This window comes from Stenella coeruleoalba (assembly GCF_951394435.1).
Source record: "Stenella coeruleoalba genome assembly, chromosome: 3".
NCBI classification, from domain to species: domain Eukaryota; kingdom Metazoa; phylum Chordata; class Mammalia; order Artiodactyla; family Delphinidae; genus Stenella; species Stenella coeruleoalba.
Window position 1 is genome coordinate 71,843,315 of NC_137148.1, and position 25,506 is coordinate 71,868,820.

Here is a 25,506-nt window from a genome sequence, read left to right on the forward strand (position 1 = left end):
CTATCAGTATACCTCCTACTATATTTATGAAACTTTAAAGAGCAGAGATAAGATTTTGTTCATCTTGTCATGTCCCTCTATAGTACCTTACACATTAACTTTCAGTTCTTATTAGCTGAATTGAATTGACCTCTCTTGTTCAGGAGTATCCAGTTATACCCATGTGTCTACACCATCAAGTCTAACATCAGAATCTTTCCATCTTTTGTAGCTGCGTAGTGCCTATTCCACTTTATTTCCTGCTTGACCCCAACACAAATACAACAATACAGCCTTATCGGTGATTCTCAGCACCGGCTGTACATTAGAATTCCCTAGAGAGCTTTTAAGAAATACCATTGCCCAAGTCTCTCCACCACAGATTTTTTTAATTGATCAAGGGTGGGGCCTAGGCATCTGTATTTTTAAAAAGCATCTAGATGATTCTAATGTGCAACCATGGTTAAGAAATGCTGAGCTAGTGTATTTGCCTCACTTCTTCCTGACAGTGACTCATTCATCTTTAAAAATATTTTCACAATCTTCTACCTATCTATTTTGGTGATTTCCAGACACCTCAGTATCTGTACAGGATTCAGTTAAAAGTCTCACCTCCTTCAGGAAGTTTTCCACCTATTTCCCTCTGCTCTAATCTTCTATAGTCTTATGTTTTACTGACTTACTATTTTACAGTTTCACGTATCAGTGCTTGACTTTCCACTACAAAGGCCAGCAGGGCAGGAAATCCAACTTAATAAATATGCCACTCTCAATTATCTCTTTGGTTTGATCACATTTTAAGACAAACACTTCATACAAAATAAATGAAAATAATAAAAACTAGATGTATACATATATTCTGATTATATTTCCATAATATAGTGTGAAGAGTCCAAACTCTAGAGTCAGGCATACCTTGATTTGAATCCTAGCCCTAGCACCATCTAGTTGTGTGATGTGGGGCAAATTAGTAGCCTTTCTGAGTCTCAGTTTTCTGATATGTAGAAAGTGAGTAATAGCAGTACCTACCTCATTAAGTTATTGTGAAGATTAAATGAAGGTATGTAAAATGTTTAGCTAAACATCTGGCACATATTAAGCAATCAGTTCATAAATAAAATTAATTATTATTTAAGTGAAAATTTCATACCTAACTCCTTTTAAATCAGAATTTTCTTGAGAAAAAGCATCCATCTTTTAAATCTTTTCTTCAGAAATAAAGTGATCCTTTACGCTATATTGCTATATCTAACCAGATTATTTCCCTATCCCCAAGTTTAACTGCATTATTATGTTAGAAGGCTCGTTACATAAACTGCTCTAAGTAATTTCAATGCTTATGGATATATCCTCACATTATATGTAGTTGTCTACAATTTACAGATTTTAATTTAGTTACTAAATAGTAGGAAATTCTGATTAAGAATTCACCAGAGGGAGGAAATCAAATTGAAGGGGAGTCTGTATCATGGGCCATTTAGCTGAATTAAACCCAGTTTCCATGGGATGGTACAGAGAATGATTAGAATGCTACATCTCCAGTTACTACAAACATAAAGTTGATTACCACCCAATCTATGTCTCTTCCTTTTCACACTCACTACCCATGACTTCAGAGCATTTCAATTATGAAACTCAACAGGGAGAAAAACTGAGCATTTTCCTTCACCTTATGTAATCTCGTTCAGCTAACTAACATATACTGAAGTTGCCCCCAAATGACACCATTGAGAAAGATGGAGAAATGGGAACATGAAAGAAAAGGAGTGAGAGAAGGAAGGAGGCAGGGGGAGAGATCACAGGCCACAAATCATATAACTATAAAAATCAATGAAAATTCATTATAAAATAATACAGAAAAATGTTTAGTTTTATTTACTTTGCTCTGAACCCTACTCTTCAAGGTGCTTTAAATAGTTTTGCTGTTTAGAAAGTGCTAAGAGATTTCTACAATAGAAGTACTTCACTATTTTATTAAAGATTATTTTTAAATGAGCACTGAGCAATTTATAGAAAAATCTATGTTCTCTTCACCTACCTGTGAAAGGTTCAATAAACTGTTATTGCTTCATATTATTGAATAGTTGCAATTGTGAAAACAAAAATGTTTCACTTTTCCATTCATTCTTCACATTTCCCCCAGCCTGCTCTCTCATCTCCTTCTAAAGCTTTATTCTTACTTCCTTCATCTTTACTTTCACTATGTATCAGTGCATTCACATTCTGTAAACAGTGTTTTCAGACCAAAGCACAAGTTTTCATCTGAACTGTATAGGTTTCTGCTGTGTTTAGCAATTTAAGCTCGATGCTTTGTGACCACCTAGAAGGGTGGGATACAGAGGGTGGGAGAGAGGCTCAAGAGGGAGGGGATATGGGGATATATGTATACATATAGCTGATTCACTTTGTTATACAGCAGAAACTAACACAACATTGTAAAGCAATTATACTCCAATAGAGATGTTAAAAAAAAAAGGAAAAAAGCAGCTTTGACAGGTTCATATTTTTCACTGTTCAATTTCACTTACTAGGTACAACTGAAGAAACTTCAGATGCAAAAGCAGCATAATGTACACAAACTATTTTTTCCCATCAAATCACACATTGAAATGGTTGGCTGATTGCCTAAGAATCAATTATCAGAATTTTTTTAATTAAGAACTTCATCTTTGAATATAAAAATTGAAAATATTTTTCTCTTCTAAGTTTTTAGTTTTTGCTTATGAACTTTAAGTCAAAAACAGAAGTAGTAGCGTCTGTTGTTTCTGCCTAATAATTAGTACAGGCTGCAGGGTTACAAAGGTTAACACAAGGAAATCATTTGTTTCTTCCTACACATAGGAATATGAAAACACTTTTCAATGTAAACATACTTGAGATGCTGAGGTATATTGTGAGGACTTAAACTGTGGGTCTTTTGTAAATTCACTTGTCTGCCTGACAAACAAGAGCATGTTTCAAAGGCTGTCTATGCCTGGAAGCTTATACCAGAAAGAATCTGATTTTTCTTTTTCTTTTTTTTTTTTTTAAATGTGGGTTTGGGACCCTGGGGTGATGATAATATGTATTATGAATGAAGTACAGAAATTTGGAAGAGTGAAGGAGAAAAATTATTTTTCCAGTTATAATACAAATTGGTTATTGCTTGTTCCTCCAAAGACCAAAATACCGTAACTACTGGGAAGTCAACGAAATTATTTTCCAGTTTTGTGAATTGACACAGCAGAATAGGACATCTCCATTTAAAATCTTTTGCAGTCAAAATAAACCCATCAGGGCTTCAGTATTTGGTAGCAGTGTTTTGATCTTTGAGAAGGAACATACAAATTAGAATTATTTGGAGACCCACTCACCGCAAAGTGACCAGCTAGTTTTTATGGAGTCTAGATTAGTGCTAGCATAGCAACACCTACTGGTACATTTATGAAGTAAAGTTGAAACCATCACGACCAGAAATCGGTTCCTCCATCTTAATGAGAAAAATTACAACCTGATTTTTACCTGAGATGTCTATGTATGAAAACGACTGCTTCCAAACAAAAGAATGGAAAGGAAAACTACAGCTGTGGAAGAAAAATAACTTGATGTTTAGAGTGCCACCAAGGCAACTGTTACACTTCTCTGTAAACTGAATTTGCCATTCAGCCTGCTTCTAAAAATTATGTCACGTAGTTCATGGTTGAGACTGACCCTTCCCTTCCCCCTCTTCCTCCTCCATACTTTGTTTAAAGGGAGTCGCACAGTTACAGGAAACCATTCACAAGAGTACTGAATGGATTGAAGCAAGCTGAGAGGCATCACGTTTATTTTTACCACAGATATGAAGTCTAGTCACCAAACAATGAATAATACAGCATGCAATGTCAGAGTCTGCCAGCTCTACCAACTCCTAAACAACATCTTAACTTAAAGAGACGTTCAGGAACAGCAAGGATCACAAAAAATAGAGCTGCAGAGAGTATAATAAGAACCAAAAGGAAAATCCAGTCAGATTGCTACTAATCCCAAAGTTCAGTAGAATTTGACTTTGCCAGTATTTAGAAAAGCCATAGCTCCTGTTTAAACCCCTCTGCTCTGTAATAATTCCTTGAAAAAACAGCCCCAGGAAAGTAAGCAAGAAGCCATGTGCTGCCAGTTAACCAAGTTGTAGGCCTGGACACTGACTGGCTGCCCCTCTGCTTTCTCAAAAAAGGCAACAATTCGTCTTTGCTCATCAATGAGTGAGCCACTGAAGGAGTTTAGGAGGTGGGCGATATGAACTCTTTACTAATCCTTGGAAAGCTAAGGCCTGAGGGAAAGTAAAGAGTATCTGAACTGCGGCAAGTCTGGTCAGTCTCTAAAACACTGAAATAAAAATCCTTTCCCTCCTAGATAAGGTAGTAATTTTTGCTTTCAGTCGTCAAGGGTTATATAAATTGAGTGTCTGCTATTCCTAGTCTGTGCAGTTCTACCTTTCAGTTAAGATGGACTCCACAACAGTTTTCTTTCTTTAGTTAATGATGTAGATACATCCACAATCCCTACAGAAAATTTTTAAGTGTCCTACTTGGTTTGAATCTACTGAGATTGATGGACTCTTGGAGAACACTAGAAAAGTTTGTGTCCCCAAAACATGTGAGTTTCGTACATCGCTGGAATAAGTCTAGACCTTTATCACCTGATGCCTGGCTTCCTGGGGCCACCTCCTAATTGCTCCCTCTAATACTAGCCTTACTCCCTTTCTGAACATTCCTGGCAGATTTATTTGTGTAAAATACTTCTTTCACTGAGTCATGTCCCTTCTCAGAAACCTTAGTTGCTCATCTTGCCAAAGAATTTTCACACTCCATAGCTTAATGTTCTGTTTTCCAGACATGGGCCCCAACCTTCTTTTCAACCACGGTTCTCACCAGCCCTTTAACACAAACCTTCCTCTCCTGTCAAGCTGACCAGCAGGTTAATCAGCCCTTTGCTCATGCACACGTTCATTAGTACTGCCTCCATGCCTCAAGTCTTGGTGTTTGCCTCCCCCTTCTCTGTTACTATCACTTCTGTTCCCTCAGCCACCCCTGCACCAGTGCTTTCTCCATTCCCTCTTTCAAAATCTTCTAGAAACCTCTATAGACCTCAATTTTTACTCCAGCCCCACATGAAGAATTCCTCTGATTTCCTTCCTAAGTTTTCTCTGTTCCAGACATATACTATCTTATAATTTAACTTTCCGTGTGTGTATTCCTTCTTCCAAATATGGCAACAAACTCGTCCAGAATAGGGATGGAACTTTACACTTTTGTATATCCTACATAACTCCAAATACAATATACTAATCGAGAGGTGAAAAACGGGAAGAAAGTAAAAAGCTACAAAAATTACTAGAAAAATAAATTCTGAAATATCATCTAGAATGAAAAATAACTCACATTTTCAAGCACTTTCACATACATTTTCTCATTGAGTAAAGTATTATTATCTCAAAATAGAGCCAGAAAATTCAGGAAACTCTCACAGTTTCCACAGTATAAGAAAATAGAAAGGGCAGTGGAATTGTAAGGTGGGGTACCTATAATACCTTTTTAATGATTCAGTAATACTTAATTCAAGGAGGATCCACCTCCTGAGATACTGCCCTGGCATATTTTCTGTAACTTAAGGTTAAATCACTGCATATTTCTTTGTTTTTTATTGTGGCTATATATATATATATGTGTGTGTGTGTGTGTGTATGTGTGTGTGTGTGTGTGTGTGTGTGTGTGTATCACTGTGTATTTTAAGAGTGGTTACTTTGTAATTCAGACCTCCCTAGTTTTCCTCACTGAATATTTCTTTTTCACATAAAAAAACTTATTTCTTTGGACTTTTGTACTTACCTATTAGGAACATATGTTGGGGAAAAACTGGGGAATCCTTTTACAAACTGCTTTAGAGGCTCAGGGGACAAAAGATGTAAAAATATACTCTTCAAATATAAACCACTCTACAATTCCATTTATTTTTATTATTGCTGCAGTTATTCTCATGTATTCTTAAAAGGTTAATTTTCCTCATAATAAAATGCATTTGGCATCTAGGCAATTATACTAAACCCTCTTTTAAAGAATATTAAAGGTCCTATACATTCCCATGGTTTGTTTTCTCCTATCACATCTCAAATTGCTGTTACAGTGAAGTTAAATGTTATGTTAAACTAGGCCTGCGATGAACTTGCTTTCAGATGCTCTTTCAATGTAGTATTTCCTTCTAGTCATCAGCTTGAAGCAAGAATCACTCAAGGTCCTCAAAGGGCAAAAGGTAATGAGTCATCTTCATAGCCCTAGAGATCGACAGGCAAGCTGGGGGAGTTGGAAGGAGGAAGGGTAGGGGGAGAAGAGGAGAAACACAGCCCTCATACCATGTAATTTCCATATAAACTTGTATATGAACCAAAATAATATACCTAAAAGCTAAACAAAGTCAGTTACAAATGCTGTTAAAATAACTGACGTTGAGGAAGCTGCTGCCTATTGATCTGACTCCCTTTTTGCCTGTTGGTTCTCATTTGACACCACACAATGACATTTCCCTTTGTGACCCCCGTGTCTTGATCTGGAAACCTAACCAGTCATTTCTCACTGAAGGGGAAAGAACAGTTTTGTTAACATCTGTTTTTTAGGTCTTTTATTTTTAAGTTCTTGTTGAAAACTCCTTGATCTGCCTACCAGGGAATTGGAGCACATACCACGTGCCTGCCACCTAAATCTCTTTTCTCTTTATTTGTTCTACAGAATATTGATTTAGATTTTGGCCTATTCGCATTGCTTTAAACTTTTAAACACTGGCTCTTATAGCTAGAGGAAACACTTTGCTGAAGCTAAAATGATCACCCAAGAGAACTTATTGGGGAAACACATAGACCAAAATTAGCCCTTGGCTCTGAATGTACAGCTCCCATTGAAAGCAGTGGAAGCTGAACTCTTAGGATTTGAAGACACATTTTCCTTTACATTGAATATAAAGGCTTTTTGAAAAGGCTGGGTTTATTTGAGTTTCTGTTAAAGAAGCTGAATTAGCTCTCTGTCATATTATAAAAAGAGAGGCAGCCAATGCTTCTCTAATTTGTCTTGTAAGGGTTCTTTTGATATCTAACAAAATTGCCAAGACACCCTTTTTTGTTTCTGTACACTGATTGTTTAATACTACAAAGGACCAGGCATTATACCAAGTACTTTCAGTCTTCTATAGTTCCTACAACATTTTACTATAACATTTCCTAATCCTTTACAACCAAAATAACAATAAAAACAGAGTAATATTTAGAATCAAGATGGGAGAAGGGGGAAATGATGGTTGAAAGCAAGCAGTCTGAGTCTCTGATGAAAGAAAAATTTTAAGTTCTGACTTTACCAACTGACGACTGCCATAAATCCTCTTACTCTCCAGAAAGGTCTTTTATTATGCTGTGGATAGTGCTGTTGAGAAAGATCAAATTTCCAAATGCCTCACCTTAAAACTGATCTTACTACTGAAATACTCAGGATGAATTAACTGGCACAAACTGACCCTAAGAGTCTGTGGCTCCAAACGTTCTGAAAGAGGCAAGTGGTGTGGATGTGCTGACCACAGGAAACCTCTGCACCAGCATGAGTCCTCCCACAGCATGACTGCACAACACCACACTTCTCCAGGGCTCATCTGGAGGCTAACACAGTGCCATCAGGTTGCTGATTTACTCAGGAGAATCTTACCCTGGTTTCCCCATCTGTCCACAAACATAAAATGCATATTGTATACTTTGAGGTAAGTAAGGGCAGCAGTCACGCCTCACTTCCTTTTGCATCTTCCATCCCTAACATAATTCCTGCACAGAAGCAATTAGTGTTTATTAAATTTTAATGAATGATGAATGAGAGATGCCAGATGACACAGGGTACCTTATAAGTTCATAAAAAAACAAACCTTGAAAGACCCTGGGATAACTTAATCCAGTTCTCTACTTATAAAGTAAGATTATACTTATACCAATAGGCACAGCTACGTGACAGAGCAATTTGGGAAGCACAGAGACGGGAACCCGACCTAGCCTAAGAGGGTCAGAGAAGATTTCCTGGAAGCCTTGAGTCTTGAATTGAGTCTTTAAATTTGTAATAGGTGTGTGTATGCGTGTACAGGTACTCCAAGCAAAGACAACATTCAAGCCAGAGGACAGAGCACCAACAATGCATACACAGAGCAGGAATCTGTGTAACAAACGTTTAGTCAGGCTGTGGAGAAGAATTAGCCTAGAGAGGTTGGGAGAGACCAGACAATCAGAAACCTTGGTTGGCAAGTCAAGGGGTTGCAAATTTTCCTGTAAGCAATGGGTAACCACTGAAAGGCTTCAGGCTAGAGATGACAGGGCTGAATGCATTTTAAGTAGCTCACTCTGGCTGGTCGTTGGAGGATGGTGTTAGGAAGAACAGGCCTGAAGATGTGTAAGTGGATGTTGCAGATGTCACAGTCATTCAGGTGAGGGAAAATGAAGGCAAAAACAGGGAAGTGGTAGTAAGAAAAATGTTAAAAAGTGGAGTCAACAGGTCTTGGTGAGTGATTATATGGTGCAGAAGGGGAATTGGAGTGTTGAAGATGGGAAAGAAACAAAGAGTAATAAGTCAAAGGTTTATGACTTGGGTGACTAGCTGGCTAATGTCTCCATCAAATGAAAAAGAGAATACAAAAAAGAGAGCAGATTGTGTGAGAAGAAACATGCGTAAAATGATGAGAGTGTCATGTCATCAAAAACAAGGGAATAAAGCATTTTAAGAAAAAGAGAGTATTGTAAGTAATTGGGAGCACATTGAGCAAGCAGACATCATGGAATGCAATCATATAAATAACTTGATCTTGTCTCTTGATTGGCCCTTTAAGTTTGCTCAGTGAACCTTGCAAGTCTTTCCCACTTGGTAAAAATCTATAAATCTTACGACTTTTCTGCTTATTTTCAGGTAATAGAAACTACAATCACCTTAAGTCACAAATACCTTTTTCTTTTTTTTTACTTCTTATGTTGAAATAATTATGTATTCACAGAAGGTTGCAGAGAGGTCCCATGTACCCTTCACCTAGCTCCCCCCAATGGTTACATCTTATGTAACTATAGTATGGTATCAAAACCAGGAAACTGATATTGATACAGTCTGTGTGTAGAGTCCTACATTACTTTATCACTTGTAGATTTGTGTAACCACCACTGCAATCACACTATCAAACTATTCTATTACCACAAAGATCTCCCTTACGTTACCCCTTAATTGTCACACCAATGCCCTTCAACCAGCACCCCTAACCCTTGACAACCACTAATTTTCTTTTCATTTCCATAATTTTGTAAATTCAAGAATATATTTAATGTAACCTTTTGAGATTAGCTTTTTTCACTAGGCATGTCCTTGAGATCCACTGAAGTAGTTGCATATATACTTTATTGCTCTTTATTGCTAAGCAGTAGTCCACAATATGGATGTACAAATTTGTTTAATCATTCACCTATTGAGAGCCATTCTGGTTGTTTCCAGTTTCTTAGTATGATGAATAAAGATATGGAAGGTCATATACACATTATTGTGTGCACATAAGTTTTCATTTCTCTGGGACTGCAGGGTCATACAGTAAATGTATGTCTTTTTTTTTTTTTTTTTAACAAACTGCCAAACCATTTTTCAAAATGGCTGTACCATTTTACAGTCCCAGGAGGAATATATGAGAGATCCAATTTCTCTTCACCCTAGACAGCTTTTGGTGTTATCATTATGTTTTCAGTGTTCTAATAGGTGTGTGGTGATATCTCATCATGGTCTTGGATTTGCATTTCTCTAATGCCTAGTTATGATCAATATATTTCCATGTATTTATTTGTAATCCATTTATCCATTTATCCTCTCCAGTGAAATGCCTATTCATGTCTTTTACCCATTTTCTAATTGAATTGTTTGAATTCTTTTTACTATTACTTTTTTTTTAAATACATCTTTATTGGAGTATAATTGCTTCACAATACTGTGTTAGTTTCTGTTGCACAACAAAGCGAATAAGCCATATGCATACACACATCCCCATATCCCCTCCCTCTTCAGCCTCCCTCCAATCCTCCCTATCCCACCCCTCTAGGTCATGGTAAAGCTCCGAGCTGTTCTCCCTATGCTATGCTGCTGCTTTCCACCAGCCAACTATTTTACATTCAGTAGTGTATGTATGTTGATGCTACTCTCACTTCGCCCAAGCTTTGATCTCCCACCCCATGTCCTCAAGTCCATTCTCTATGTCTACATCTTTATTCCTGCCCTGCAACTAGGTTCATCAATACCACTTATTTTTCTTAGATTCCATATATATGCGTTAGCAGCCGGTATTTGTTTTTCTCTTTCTGACTTACTTCACTCTATATGACTGACTCTAGGTCCATCCACCTCACTACAAATAACTCAATATCGGGTTTTTGTGGCCAAGTAACATTCCACTGTATATATGTGCCACATCTTCTTTATCCATTCATCTGTCGATGGACATTTAGGTTGGTTCCACGTCCTGGCTATTGTAAATATTGCTGCAATGAACATTAGGGTACATGACTCTTTTTGAATTATGGTTTTCTCAGGGTATATGCCCAGTAGTGGGATTGCTGGCTAATATGGTAGTTCTATTTTTAGTTTCTTAAGGAACCTCCATACTGTTTTCCATAGTGGTTGTATCAATTTACATTCCCACCAACAGTGCAGGAGGGCTCCCTTTTCACCACACCCTTTCAATCATTTATGGTTTCTAGATTTTTTGATAATGGCCATTCTGACTGGCGTGAGGTGATACCCATTGTAGTTTTGATTTGCATTTCTCTAATAATTAGTGATGTTGACCCTTGTTTCATGTGCCTCTTGGCCACCTGTATGTCTTCTTTGGTGAAATGTCTACTTAGGTCTTCCGCTCATTTTTTTACTAGATTGTTTTATTGATATTGAGCTCCATGAGCTGTTTGCATATTTTGGAGATTAATCCTTTGTTGTTTCATTTGCAAATATTTTCTCCCATTCTAAGGGTTGTCTTTTGTCTTGTTTATCATTTCCTTTGCTGTGCAAAAAGCTTTTAAGTTTAATTAAGTCCCATTTGTTTATTTTTGTTTTTATTTCTGTTACTCTAGGAGGTGGATCAAAAAAGATCTTGCTGTCGTTTATGGCAAAGAGTGTTTTTCCTATGTTTTCCTCTAAGAGTTTTATAGTGTCTGGTCTTACATTTAAGTCTTTAATCCATCTGGAGTTTATTTTTGTGTATGGTTGTTAGGCAGTGTTCTAATTCCACTCTTTTATATGTAGCTGTCCAGTTTTTCCAGCACCACTTATTGAAGAGGCTGTCTTTTCTCCATTGTATGTTCTTGCCTCCTTTGTCACAAATTAGGTGCACATATGTGTGTGGGTTTATCTCTGGGCATTCTATCCTGCTCCATTGATCTATATTTCTGTTTTTGTGCCACTACCATATTGTCTTGATTACTGTAGCTTTGTGGTATAGTTTGAAGTCGCGGAGCCTGATTCCTCCCCAACTCCGTTTTTCTTTCTCAAGATTGCTTTGGCTATTCGGGGTCTTTTGTGTTTCCATACGAACTGTAAAATTTTTTGTTCTAATTATGTGACAATGCCACTGGTAATCTGATAGGGATTGCACTGAATCTGTAGACTGCTTTGGGTAGTATAGTCATTTTCACAATATTGATTCTTCCAATCCAAGAACATGGTATATTTCTCCATCTGTTTATGTCATCTTTGATTTCTTTCATCAGTGTTTTATAGTTTTCTGAGTACAAGTCTTTCACCTCTTTAGGCAGGTTTATTCCTAGGTATTTTATGCTTTTTGTTGAAATGGTAAATGGGAGTGTTTCCTTAATTTCTCTTTCTGATTTTTCGTTGTTGGTGTATAGGAATGCCAGAGATTTCTGTGCTTTAATTTTATATCCTGCAACATCACCAAATTCATAAATTAGTTCTAGTAGTTTTCTGGTGGCATCTTTAGGATTTTCTACATATAGTATCATGTCATCAGCAAACAGTGACAGTTTTACTTCTTTTCCAATTTGTATTCCATTTATTTCTTTTTCTTTTCTGATTGCTGTGGCTAGGACTTCCAAAACTATGTTGAATAAGAGTGGTGAGAGTGAGCATCCTTGTCTTTTTCCTGATCTCAGGGGAAATGCTTTCAGTTTTTCACCATTGAGTATGATGCTTACTGTGGGTCTGTCATATATGGCCTTTATTATGCTGAGGTAGGTTCTCTCTAACCCCCTTTTCTGGAGAGTTTTTATCATAAATGGGTGTTGAATTTTGTCAAAAGCTTTTTCTGCATCTACTGAGCTGATCATATGGTTTTTATTCCTTAATTTGTTAATGTGGTATACCACATTGACTGATTTGCATATATTGAAGAATCCTTGCATCCCTGTGATAAATCCCACTTGATCATGGTGTATGATCCTTTTAATGTGCTGTTAGATTCTGTTTGCTAGTATTTTGTTCAGTATTTTCGCATCTATGTTCATCAGTGATATTGGTCTATAATTTAATTTTTTTGTGATATCTCTTTCTGGTTTTGGTATCAGGGTGACAGTGGCTCCATAGAATGAATTTGGGAGTGCTTCTCCTGCAATTTTTTGGAAGAGTTTGAGAAGGATCGGTGTTAGCTCTTCTCTAAATGTTTGATAGAATTTTGTTTGTTAGAAGATTTTTAATTACAGTTTCAATTCCATTACTTGTGATAGGTCTGTTTATATTTTCTAAGTCTTCCTGGTTCAGGCTTGGAAAATTGTACCTTTCCAAGAATTTGTCCATTTCTTCATGTTTGTCCATTTTGTTGGCATATAGTTGTAGTAGTCTCTTATAATCCTTTGTATTTGTGCAGTGTCCATTGTGATTTCTTGTTTTTCATTTCTGATTTTATTGATTTGCATCCTCTCCCTTATTTTCTTGATGAGTCTGGCTGAGGGTTTATCAATTTTGTTTATCTTCTCAAAGAACAAGCTTTTAGTTGTATTGATCTTTGCTATTGTTTTCTTCATTTCTATTTCATTTATTTCTGCTCTGATATTTACGATTTCTTTCCTTCTACTGCCTTTGGGTTTTCTTTGTTCTTCTTTCTCTAGTTGTTTTAAGTGTAGGGTTACATTGTTTATGTGAGATTTTTCTTGTTTCTTGAGGTGAGAATGAATTGCTATAAACTTCCCTCTTAGAATTGCTTTTGCTGCATCCCATAGGTTTTGGGTTGTCGTGTTTTCATTGTAAACCTCATCTACTGTGTCCCTTCAACTTTAGGACAAACTTACAAAACACTCCCCTACCAGTCTAGGATGGCAGTGCAGGAGAGGAAAGGAATCATAACTCAGCTTTTTCCAAAGAAACCCTACTCACCAAATCACATCAAATTCTCAACCTCCACCTTTTACATGTTCAAAATAAGCAAAGGGCTCACGAGTCCTAAAGTCAGGTCTCAATCATTTTCATTGAAAATATGCATCATGTGGTACCTCTCCCTGTCTTATATTACCGTATTTTGATACTTGAGTCAAATTTTCCCATTTAACATCTTATTACAGTTACAATAAGGGCAAATTCAGCAGATGCTCTGTAAATATGAATGAATGTGTTATTATTGCATTTATTTAGCACTTCCATCAACTGATTAAAACAAAATGAAGGCTCTTAGAATGGAATTGGATTTCTTCTCAATCTTAACTAAGATATCCATACACAGGATACACATAGTAGGCACTCAAATTGTGAATTACTGAATTGAGTTACAGTCAATAATGAAACACTATTGTTCAACCAAAGCTCAAGTAGCATATAATGAATTAGCTGGCATGCCATAATCATATGTTATTGAAATTGTGATAATTTACTTATTATATGCAATGGGTTTCTGAAAAAACTTCTCTTTCCATTAGGATTTCATTTTCAGCATTTTCTTGTCAGTAAAATCCTCACATGACTAATGTAACTTCTCATCACAGGCAGAATTGAATATTCATGCCTAGCTCAAATCACTGTTATTCTGGCCTGTTGCTTTTTTTTTCCCCAGATAGTTAACCCATCATTTGTATGGAAAATTTATTACAGTTTGCCATTTATAGACTCTCTTTCAGTCTGTTCTATGAACTGTAAATGTGGTAAGAAATTGTATTGGATGATTATGGAGGGTGGGGACAGAAAAATTAGACACATGGTAATCTTATGTTTGTTCATAAGATGCTTATCATTCTTCCTACTTTTGCTGAATGTTCCTAGTAACAGAATTCTTCTACTAGTTATGTGTTCTTCTAAAGTTTTCCTATCATATTAATGAAGAATCTTATTAAAGTCCAAAACAAATTAACCAGCATAAGTACTTTCTATGAATACGGACAGGATGAACTGCTATGATTTCAAATAACAAAAAAGTGTACTGCTCTTTTTACCTGATAAATAGACTTGCATTTTAATTTTTTATTATCTAGTAATAGACCAATAAATAAATGTAGTCTAGCACTTTTTTGCATAAGTAATGAATTCTCTGTAATATGAGATTTTCATGACAGCTCTCTGCTATTAATAAACTTTGCTGAGAGTATAGAGAGAAGGGAAGGGTGAGGTTGGTTTGAGAATTACTGGATCTGCAGATTAGTGAAATGAATGAGTCAAGTTCTACTATGTCAAAAATATTATCCATATTAATTTGTATGCTAAACAGTTTATAGTGATTCTGTCCAGCAGCAGCAGAAGCCACCATTAATTCTAGTGATAACCCAGGGCTGGTATTTTCCTCTACCAGGCAACCTGTGAAACCTGTGAAAACAAGCCCAAATTATTGTTGAAGCTGAATATTAATTAGGCTCTCTCTTGCCCTGTGACTTCTCCAAATAATTCTCTGACAGTTAGGCAACCACTAAATGGCTAAGTATGCCCTGAAACAATATGTGTGCAATCTGGGAGTAATGCAAAAGGAGAACTGGATTAACTGAATCTTATAAACAGCATATTCTGTAGGGTGTTTACTTTCTAGGAGCTTCCATTCTGAAGCCTGGCATTCATCATTGACACCATACAGCTTTTAGCATAAACACCTTCTAAATGAATATTAATTGCATATTAAGAATACAACCCTTATATTTTGCCCACATAGAAAGCTAAAACTGTACAATCCATTATCAAAATAATATCTTGTTAACAAGCAATAACAAGCATAAATTCCCTAAGCGTATTCAGGCTCAAGTCATATACTGTAACCCATACAGCTTCTACATCATATTCAGCTCATTCCAGCCACAGCCCCTCCTCAACAGGTACACCAGGCTTGCCATCTTCTCTGTCTTATTTCCCCAGAACCTCTTCCCTCTCTCCTCCATGACAGGTCCTGTAGTTCCTTAAAAACCATTGCTTCTCACCAACATCCACCCTACCTCTCAGCCAAACTTCATATCCTCGCCTGCTCGATTTTGGACTAGTTGCCAGTATTTCATCCAGTTTAAGAAAGTTTTGGTTATTTGTCCCTGAAGGTTGGGTTTTTTTCCCTTCTGAAGGAGATGAAGGAAAGTTTCTTTCGATTATTATGATTTAGAATCCAGCAGCTACAAGACAACCAGACGTCTTTTAAAATGCCCAGAGTCATCAGTTCACAGAATATCATGATTCCTATGAGTTATTATGCAAAACAAGTTTTTGTCTCTCCTTTTCCCTTGTGATACGTTACCGAAGGCCTCTTACTATTATCCTAGCTCAATATGAACCTGACCGCAGAAGGCAGATGGGTATGCGCAAGGAAGCAATGGTGAGGCGGGGGGTGGGAGTGGTGAGAGGAGGAAAAACTCTATCTTGCCATAATACAGATTAAGGAAAATGTGATCCTTGACCTCAAAAAATATATTTGAAGGCGAGCCTCATAAATGTTGATTCACCTAAAGTGAGATAAATCAATAGAAAAATAGAATCCTGGATTGGAAGGGGCTTGAGAGATCATCTAGTCTAAGACTGACCCTCTAAAAATACTCTTCAAGTGTCTTTCAGACAAGGAAATAAATTCCTTGGGTGAATGTCAGACATTTGAGAGGATAACTGTCATTAAAGGGTTTTATTTGCCATGTGCACAAGCAGGCAAGGCACTGTATGAAGGATTGAGTTAGCATGGCTTCAGGACCTGGAACACTACCAAAGAGTTAATAAAGTAGCTAGCCAAGAGCAAAAGGATAAATGACATGCCTGGACCTGGTCAAGTTTAAAAGCAGAAATTATTGTCCATGGAAAAATGACCAAATGTAAACTTCAAGTTACACTGACAAACCAAAGCAATCTCAGGAAATTTAACAGTCTTAGCTGTAAAGTGATGGGTTAACAATCTACACTTTCAGGAGGAAAAAAAAAAAGTAAGAGGCCAAAATAACAGTGATTTGAGCTAGGCATGAATATTCAATTTTGCCTATGATGAGAAGTTACATTAATGATGTGAGGATTTAACTGACAAGCAAATGCTGAAAATGAAATCCTTAATGGAAAGAGAAATATTTTTCAGAAACCCATTGCAGATAATAAGTAAATTATTACCAACTTCAATAAAATATGATGATGAACACGCAAACCTTTAATGTCTAACATTAGGCATTACTGAACAATAGAGGTTTCAGAAAGATGAGCACCTTTTCATGTTGCTCCTTTTATTTTTAAAGTATCCACCTCTCCTTGAGATTTCTTTCAGCTACCAATAAAAGAAAAACTGTTACAGGGTTTTAATGTATTCTTTACTTTTTAAAAGACATAAGGGAAAGTGGAGGATTCCCTTTTCTCCCTACTAATAACTGTGATTTTTTGAAAGTAGTGTGTACTTATGTTTTCTTGGACATGTCAATAAACACATATTTATATTTGTAGATTAAATTTTTACCAGTAAACAGTATTTAGACCTCTACTAAATTAGGCATAAAACAAAATTTATTCTATCAATTTTAAATACGAAAGTGTCCAATTGTATTCAGTCAGTAGGTGTTACCCTGATGTTCTCAGGGTCAAAGAAGAAAAACCAAACCTTTCAAGAGCTTCTTGTTAACAGTGTTACCTCACAGAGCAAAATTTATATTTGGAATTCACAGTGGTTTGGCCTTTCTGAAGGAAATGCCTAAGCAGAGGACTGTCTGTCAGTCAACTAGCAGTGCAAGTTTGGAGAGAAAGTGATTCCTTTTTCATTCCTGCTTAGTGTCAGCTTTTTACTGGGTTAGAAAAGCATTTCACCCATCAGGATGAAAATCAAAGACCCTTTCTGAAGCAGAATGGAAAAGAAAATCTGAAACTGAGGTAAGGTGCTGAGGTAAGGTAATTTCCGGTATCTCCAGTGGCTGAACGGTGAGTTGGCCCAAGGAGGTGGGACCTTGGGAACCCTAGGAGTCAGAATTCCCAAGAGCTCTCTTGCTGCAAAAGCCTTTAAAGCTCTATGGATGCAGAAAAGAATGGAATAATCTCTCCCCCACATAATGATCTATTACTTCAACAGACGCCAAGGTAATTTACCACTGAATACTTGGAATTATCCTCCTGATGCTTTCTCCTGGAAATAACTATCTGTGAAAAGGAGGAACAAAAATTATTTGAAAAGTAACTTCTTATCCTTTCTTGATCCCATACTGGGTTAACATGATCCTAATAGCTCTGTTAAACTTCAAGATGGAAATTACCTCAAGAAATAAATCGTTTCAATACAGAACATAACATTACTTAGCATGGTAATGGTTCTGAGAAGTCATGAATTAAAGAACTCTATATATTCTCAGTGAGTACTTTTCACTATATTCAAGTGTTCCTCTGGACACACTTTGGGAAATAATGCCCTAAGCAATCAAAAACGACATGAGTCTTCCTTTAAGTGATATTAAACCTGGTGTTTGCCTGATAGATTTGTCTGCTCAGTTTCCTCTATTTTTCTAGTGTATCTTAATGACTCAACTTGAATTTAGAAAGAAAAATAGAGTCCTATTTTTTAAGCAAAAAAATCAACTTCGATCACTGAATGAAATTGTAAAGAGCCTTGGTAATCTGGTTTTTACAGAGATGAAAACTGAATTGAAATAATAAATGCTTATGAAAAGGGAAATATGGCCAAAATCACACAGGACATAAGACCAGGACTAGCATGTGCCATCCTTGCCTATAACCCATTATAACTCAGCACACTGGTCCAAGCCACAGGCCTGATTCTTCTCCCCATCTTTCTCAAAACCTGCCTCCCACTCATCCACTCCAACATTCTACACTCTCAGTGCTCCTGACTTCTCAATCTACTCCCTTGTCCTCTACCTATTTCATTTTCCTGAAGAGATGCCCTGGTTGTAGACTGCTTCTCCCCATGGAACTTCAGTCCCTATCACCTCCATCTTATTCTTGGATACAAATCCTTTCCCTGACCTCCAGATCCACACACTGTCTAGTTCCTTAGATCCAACAGAAAGAAGCAAACAGAACCCAGATCTCCAAACTACTAATCCACCCGTCATTCTTCTCATTAGATTCACTGACTCACTGTCTTTTCAGTAAATGCTCTCATTTATCTTATTGAAAAGGATAATCAAGATAGCAAGTTCCTAGTCGGGCGGGGGGAGAGGCAGCATGAGAAGACCTTAACAGAGTAAAAAAATATTGTTTCCCTATATATAGTCTTTCAATTAACCAAATATAGCACTAAGCTTTTATTTTAGTTTTTAATTAAAAATTATTAGTGACCAATTTATCATAACTTGAGTTTTACATCGGACAGGCTAATCACATAGAGCTATTCAGTACAAATAAACAACAAACTTTCTTGTGCAATAGAAAGTTTCCCAGATAGGCATTGTAGGAGAGGAAAATAAACTTTTTTTCTACCCTCCTAGATTTGGACAGGCCCAGCAAACTAAACTAACAAAAGACAGATTAACTGGAGAAAAACAGTCTATGTACACATATAATGAGCATAGATACAAGTGAACTCAAAGGAGTAGTTAGAATTGGAGGCTTATATACCATCTTAACAAAGGGCAATAAATTGTGGAGAAATGATAAAACAAAGGAAAAGGGATTTGGGCTTTTAAGGGTGGTAAATTGTGGGAAGCTAAATATGAGAGGAAACTAATGGAAGATAAGAGTTATGTCAGTAAGGCTTGTTTATAGAGATTCATCTCAGTGCCCACTCTTTGCCTCCAGTGAGAAGGGTTGTTCTCCTGCTCCTGTTACAGGAGGGGGGGGGGGCATACCTTCACAAAGGAAATTTATGCTCCACCTTTAGGTAGAAATACAGAGGGCAGATAATTCCTCCTGTGTCTGCTCTTAATTGCCTTCAGTTCAAAATGATCCTAACACCGAAGTGCCATGTTTTGAGGTAGCATATTCTGATTCCCTTCAGCACAGAATGAAACGAGGAAAAAGGCCATGCGCACTGGGAACTGTAGGGATGTGAATACATCCAGCCTTGGATCTAGGGGAAAAGTCTTTTAAAGTGATGGTTCCTTATTTCACTTTGTGTGAACTGATATTTGATTCATATCATATGCATCATATTTGATTCTACAGAACATAAAGCTTGAAACTGTAAATCAAGAAATCAAAAAAATACAAATAATCCTTAAATTGTCTATCCATCATCACATATCTGGAAGACTTACTATTTTTATTTTCCTCACTAGGTAGTTATATAAATGAATATTTGGGACCCGAAACCTTCAAACAGAAAGTGCTTGTGCTCTATCAGTAAATATTACTGGCAAGATGGTCCTCTCATTTATTACATCTGCTAATATACCTAAAAAAAGAATGAATGAGTAGCATTTTCCTATTTATGAAAAATAAGAATGCCTAATTCAATAATGAAAAAATAATGTTTTCCATTATTAGAGGAAGTATTAGAGGAGAGCTTATCTGATTTTTCACTTCATGCCAGTAGAATTAGTACTCTGCTTATTCTGGTGATGAGTGGGGAAGAAGTGAGGAGCAACAGAACTCAAGGATACAAATTAAACTGTGACAAAGACAGATAATCTTGAACAACCTTACAGAGCACAAACCAACTACAACAGCCTCCAGCCTCCTTGCCTCCCCTCTTCTCCATTCTTCTTTCTCTGTCACTCTCTCTCCCTCCCTCAATCTGCTTTTTGTCTCTTTTTTTGTCTTTTTTTTTTCTCTAGGGGAATAAGATTTGGGGGAACATGAATATTTTTTAGTCTCATGAGTTTTTATGTATATGATGCTTCCTGCCAAATAGTTGAGCCATTAGAATTATAGATCTAGCCTGTAACACTGTGTGTTGTCCTTTAGTTGACCGTCTGCACCAATGAAAGGCACTGTTGTCAAGACATTCCCCTTTGCCCTTGTGGTTACCATTTTACTCCAAAGGATTTCCAAGGGTGAAGCTATTATATTGCTCCAGTTACTGTATTCACCCTATTAAGTCACATTTTGGCTAAAAGCCTAATAGATGGCAGAGTCAATACTGAATTCAGATGAATTTATTCTTCAATATTTTTTAAAAGATACTTTTAGAACAAGGCCCTACTGGCAATTAACTAATATAATTGACAGTTATAAAATCAAAATAACATAGAAGCATGTATCATTTAAGTAATGCTTAAAAAAACATTCTTATGTAAAGTGAATTTCCTTTAAAACGTCATTGATTTTCATCTAAATTCGGATACACATTCTCCAGGCCAAAAAAAAAAAAAAAAAAAAAGCTCTCGTATCTGGTAGCAGTTATAACTAAAAATGTGGTTAGTTGTATAGAATCAAATATTTAAAAATAACATTGTTCTGATAAAACATTAACAAAATATTCAGAATTATAATAATATAACAAATAATATAAATAATTTAAATTATAAATAATAATATAACAAACAAAAAAATTATAAAACAAAAATGGAACTATTAATATAAGGGAAACGCTGAAAGTACAACCCATTATGCCTCATCTGATCCTGCTTTTATAGAGTAAACAAATTCTAAATCTAAAATAGTCTACTTTCCACAAACCTCAAAATACTTCAACTCTTGAGGCAACTGTCTTAATTTTTATTTGTACTTTAAACACAAATGGAAGAAATCAATCTCTATCTAAGCACTGGGGTTTAATAATCTTTGAAGTCACTCCACTGCTTATTTGCTATGTTACCCTGGACAGTTCACTTTAAATCTCTGGATTTCAGTTTTTTCACTTACAAAATTATGAGAGAAGGTATATATTTCAGTGGTTTTCACTCTAAGGTTCCTTAGAGATGCTTCAGAGACAGCAAGAGAGAAGCTCAATTTTGTCTCTGTTATGTACTGAGGTCCCACACCGGGACATCATGAAAGAGTGGGTTGGAGGGGATTTATCTGACTCCCAAAAAGCCATCTCAAATAAATGTATAACCTAACAAAAGACATGCCCCCAGCCTCAACATACCTGCGAACAGGTTGTTACCCCCAAATCCTTACATTTAGACATTCTTAAACCACAGCAGGACCCACATCCTATTTCATTTTATAAAAGGTTTTTGAGGGGGTTTTGCTCAATTTGGAAGGAAAATGACCCAAATCAAATGAGCTTTGGGTTTTATAGTTAGACCACTTGGGACACAAACTCCTAATCTGCTCTCTATGATACCTTGGGCAGGTTCTTTAACATCTAAGAGCTTCAGTTTCCTCATTTTAAAACCAAGGATAACACCCAACTGGCAAAGTTGCTGCAGTGATTAATAAAATACTGCATATAACTGGGATGTTAAAAATTGGGTGGCTTTCCCTGGGCTGTAACAACGCCGCAGTCCTTTGAAGTGACACCTCTAAGACTTCCAATAATCCCCAAGGCAATTACAAACATTGGCACCCTTTGTCTTTTAGGCTCTGGTTTCCCCAAATTTTACCTCTGCCTCCCTCCACATGAAAGTCAGTATACTTATTTCAGTTTTCACAAGCATTTATAAGTAAAAATGTGATCACATAGGGTGGTTCATACTTTTTTCTCTCTTCCTGGCTTCCTCTCCCACATCTATCTCTACATTTCCATGCCTCCCTCCAGAACTGGCTTGGGAGCTCTCAATTTTTCTCAATCATGAAAAACATCTTCTCTTACTGTAAAATCTTGGCAATAGCTATTACTCATATTCTGATTCTAGCCCACACATCGTCCATGCATTATTTAATAGTTACAGAAAACATAATTCTAAAAAATTTTAGACATTGTGATTATCCCCCCCAAATTTATTCAGTCAATCACTCATTATTAAATAGTTACTCTGTTTAGGTTTAGATAAATCTTGTTACTCAAAGTGTGGTCCACTGACCAGAAACTGTCAACATCACCCAGGAAATCATTAAAAACGCAAAATCTCAGAACCCACTCCCGACTAATGAGTTGGAGCCACAGATAACCCCACCTCTCTTGCTGCACAATCCTTGAGAATTCATGCAATTCATGCCTAAGCCAACCAGTGCCATAAATCCTTGGTCTCAGGAATCAGTTTAGGATGTGGACAATGCAATGATTGTCCAATCAGAGTGATGCTCAGTATTTGGGCTTTGTGTTTATCAGCAGAGGCCCTCTCTTCCACATCATACCATCCCTCAAATATGAATAAGGAAACATAAAACCCTAGTTGTTCTGCACAGCCATCTTGCAATGATGAAGACAAATCCAATACAAAGAGGGTCTCAGTGAGTCTCAGCAGAGTGGAACCAGAACTCTGATGAACTGCCTTCTGAAACATATCCTACATTTTCAATACATAAGCAAGAAAGCTCAGCTTAACTCTTGAGGCTGGATGGAAAAACCATGACCTAAGAGCCAAATCTGGTTTGTACTGCTCCAGACTAAGAATAATTTTTACATTTTTAAAAGGTGTGGGAAAAAAGAAGAAGGGCGGGGGGAGGAGAGAGAGAAGGAGGGGAGAGGAGGGAGAGGAGGGGAGGAGGAAAGGGAAAAAAGGAGTGGAGGAGAGGGAGGAAACGAGAGACATACATGGCCCACAAAACCTACAATATATACTATTTAGCCTTTTACCTCAAAAGTTTGCTGACCCCCTAAGGCAACCAAACAGAGGTTCTCTTAACTTCCTCATGCATGTAAATAGCCTGGCACTTAGCAGGTATTCAATTAATATTAGTTCTCACTATCACTCGCCTAAATTCTCCCTTCCCTAAGATTCTGTGATACAGTAGATAAAACTAAAAAGTGAAATATGCAAATATTAAATAAAATCATGTTTTTTACACCTGTAATTCTTTACATTCATCAAGAGATTATGTTGAATTATTAATGGTTAAAAGCACTAGTTCTAGAACTAGTCGCCCTGGGACCCAATCCTTATCACTCACTAGCTGTGAGACTGTAGACAAGTTATCTAACCTTTCTATGTCTCATTTTCCTAAGTTAGAAATAATATCCACAGTACCCACCTCAAAGTTGACAAGATGGTTAAATGAGTTACTACATGTAAAGTACTTCAGATAGTGCCTAACACATGGTAAAACAAATTAATAAAGGTTATCTTTATCATATCTCTGCTTTACAATTTTCTAAAATGTTTAAATATCAATCAAGATTCATCCTAATGTTGGTACATATATATAATTGTTCAACGAATGTTCACAACTGTGGGGAATAAAGATGAGATTGCTCCCAATACTACAAACTTCATCTAACTAATCACTGGAATCCTCACTTATGCTTTCAGCACACTGTTCTTTAGTAGTGATGGTTTGGGGTTGGTAAAACATTCTTAGTTGCCTACTAGTTCTCAAACTGTGGGTATTGGGAAAGAAACAAGACTAAAAAGTACCTGAAGAAATTGCTATTCTGTTTCCTCCTTTATTGGTTTAAATGATAATGTCACTACTAAAGAACAAAAAAATATCCCCAAGAGCATTCCTTTTGACCCTTAACTTCCTCTTTTCCTCTGACTTTATTTTTAGATAGCTATCAAACAGGAAATTCCACCCCACTAAGAAATGGTGAATTTTCTAGCTAGAGATTGGATGGTGGGGCCCATTAGGAAATTAGTGATGAAGAATGAACCAGGGAGTTGGGGAGGGGAAGGATGGATGGATACTGGTAAAACAAGAGGCTATTTCTATTGTATTTCCCCTACTAGGAGTGAAACCAGTAGCTTCCATTTATCCCTAAGGAACAACTTTAAAAAACCAGACCAGATGATTTCAGGCAAAATTCAAAACTCAAAAGACTGGCAAGACCACTGAGCAGATACAGCCAACAGAACTGTTCTAATGCCCCAACACCGGATGGATGAGGGTGTGTAAGTACCAAGAGACATAACAATGATTTTCCACTTACAGCTAAGTGTTGCCAAATGTGCTTTAAGCACCTCATGTACTGGAAATACACTGCAAATTACCTTCCTTATGTTGTGAAGAGGAACAGAAGCTTTTTCTTTCTTTCCTGTTTATATTATCGATCAATGCATATTCAAATCCACCTCTTCTGCCTTGTAAGAAATTGATGTATAGGATGTACTTTATAACACTTTGTACCATTTGGATTTGAAACTGTAAGATGCCACAGTGTGACCTTTCTGAATGAGCCTATTAGCCTAAATGTAGTTTCAACTTCTTAAGCCAGGAAATATGAAATCTCATACAACTACTAAAATTTTCACATATTTTTTTGCAATTTGCAAAAATAGCATTTTATTCTGGATTAAAGAATCAACCATAAACATAATTCTACAGGTCACTATTACTAAGGATCTCTAGTATTGGTTTCTGTAGTGTCGGAGATGTGGATGTGGTAATATTCCAAGTCGAGAGATTATCATTTTTGTTGAAGCTTGCACGTAACAAGGTAAAAGAAATGTTATACACTTACATCACCAAACTGGCAAGCTCACATAACAGAGACTGGCCTGCTGATCTTAAAATACCTTTGTACAAAAATAATGATTAACAAATGACTTAATACTATGAAAGCTTTCTTAAAGTTTTAATCTATTAAAAATCAAAAATTAAGCTTTATTCTTAGTCTGTCCTCGTAATTACATTTAACTATTTTTTCAGCCAAGTAATATCTGCTTATAGTAAACAACTGAAACAGTACAAAAGGGTATATATAATATATAAATATATATATACACACATATATATGACTCCCTTCCACAACAGACACCATCGCAGAAGAAACTACATATTACTAATGGTTTGTTGCATCCTTCCTGGAATTTCAATACAGTATAGGAATATATATTCTTTTTTTTTTTTAAACACCAATGGAGCATCTTCTGTACTTTGCATTTTTCACTTAATATTTTTGGATTAAATTTCCATTCAATCCTAGTGGCCATGCAATCTTTTCAATCTAATGATCAAATCTTAAAATCTGAATACCATAATACTGCACAAAGTGTTAGTCCTAGTGCATCTTCTACCTACTCAATATAAGTAAAAGAATGGTTGGTCAGACGTGTATGAGAAACACTTGGTTAAAAAAAGGTAAATAGCCTTCTTAATTGCTGAATTTTCCAGATTCCTAAATGTACTAATTTGCACAGTGACTCATTAAAAGTCTCATGCAGTAAATTACATT

At 36.5% G+C, this 25,506-nt stretch overlaps 1 long non-coding RNA gene across 2 annotated transcripts in view; it reads right to left on the minus strand.

The window, feature by feature from the left end:
• LOC307183536 overlaps nt 1-25,506 on the minus strand; it is a 314,069-nt gene that overhangs the window by 282,937 nt on the left and 5,626 nt on the right. The gene's annotated exons all lie outside the window — the stretch shown is intronic.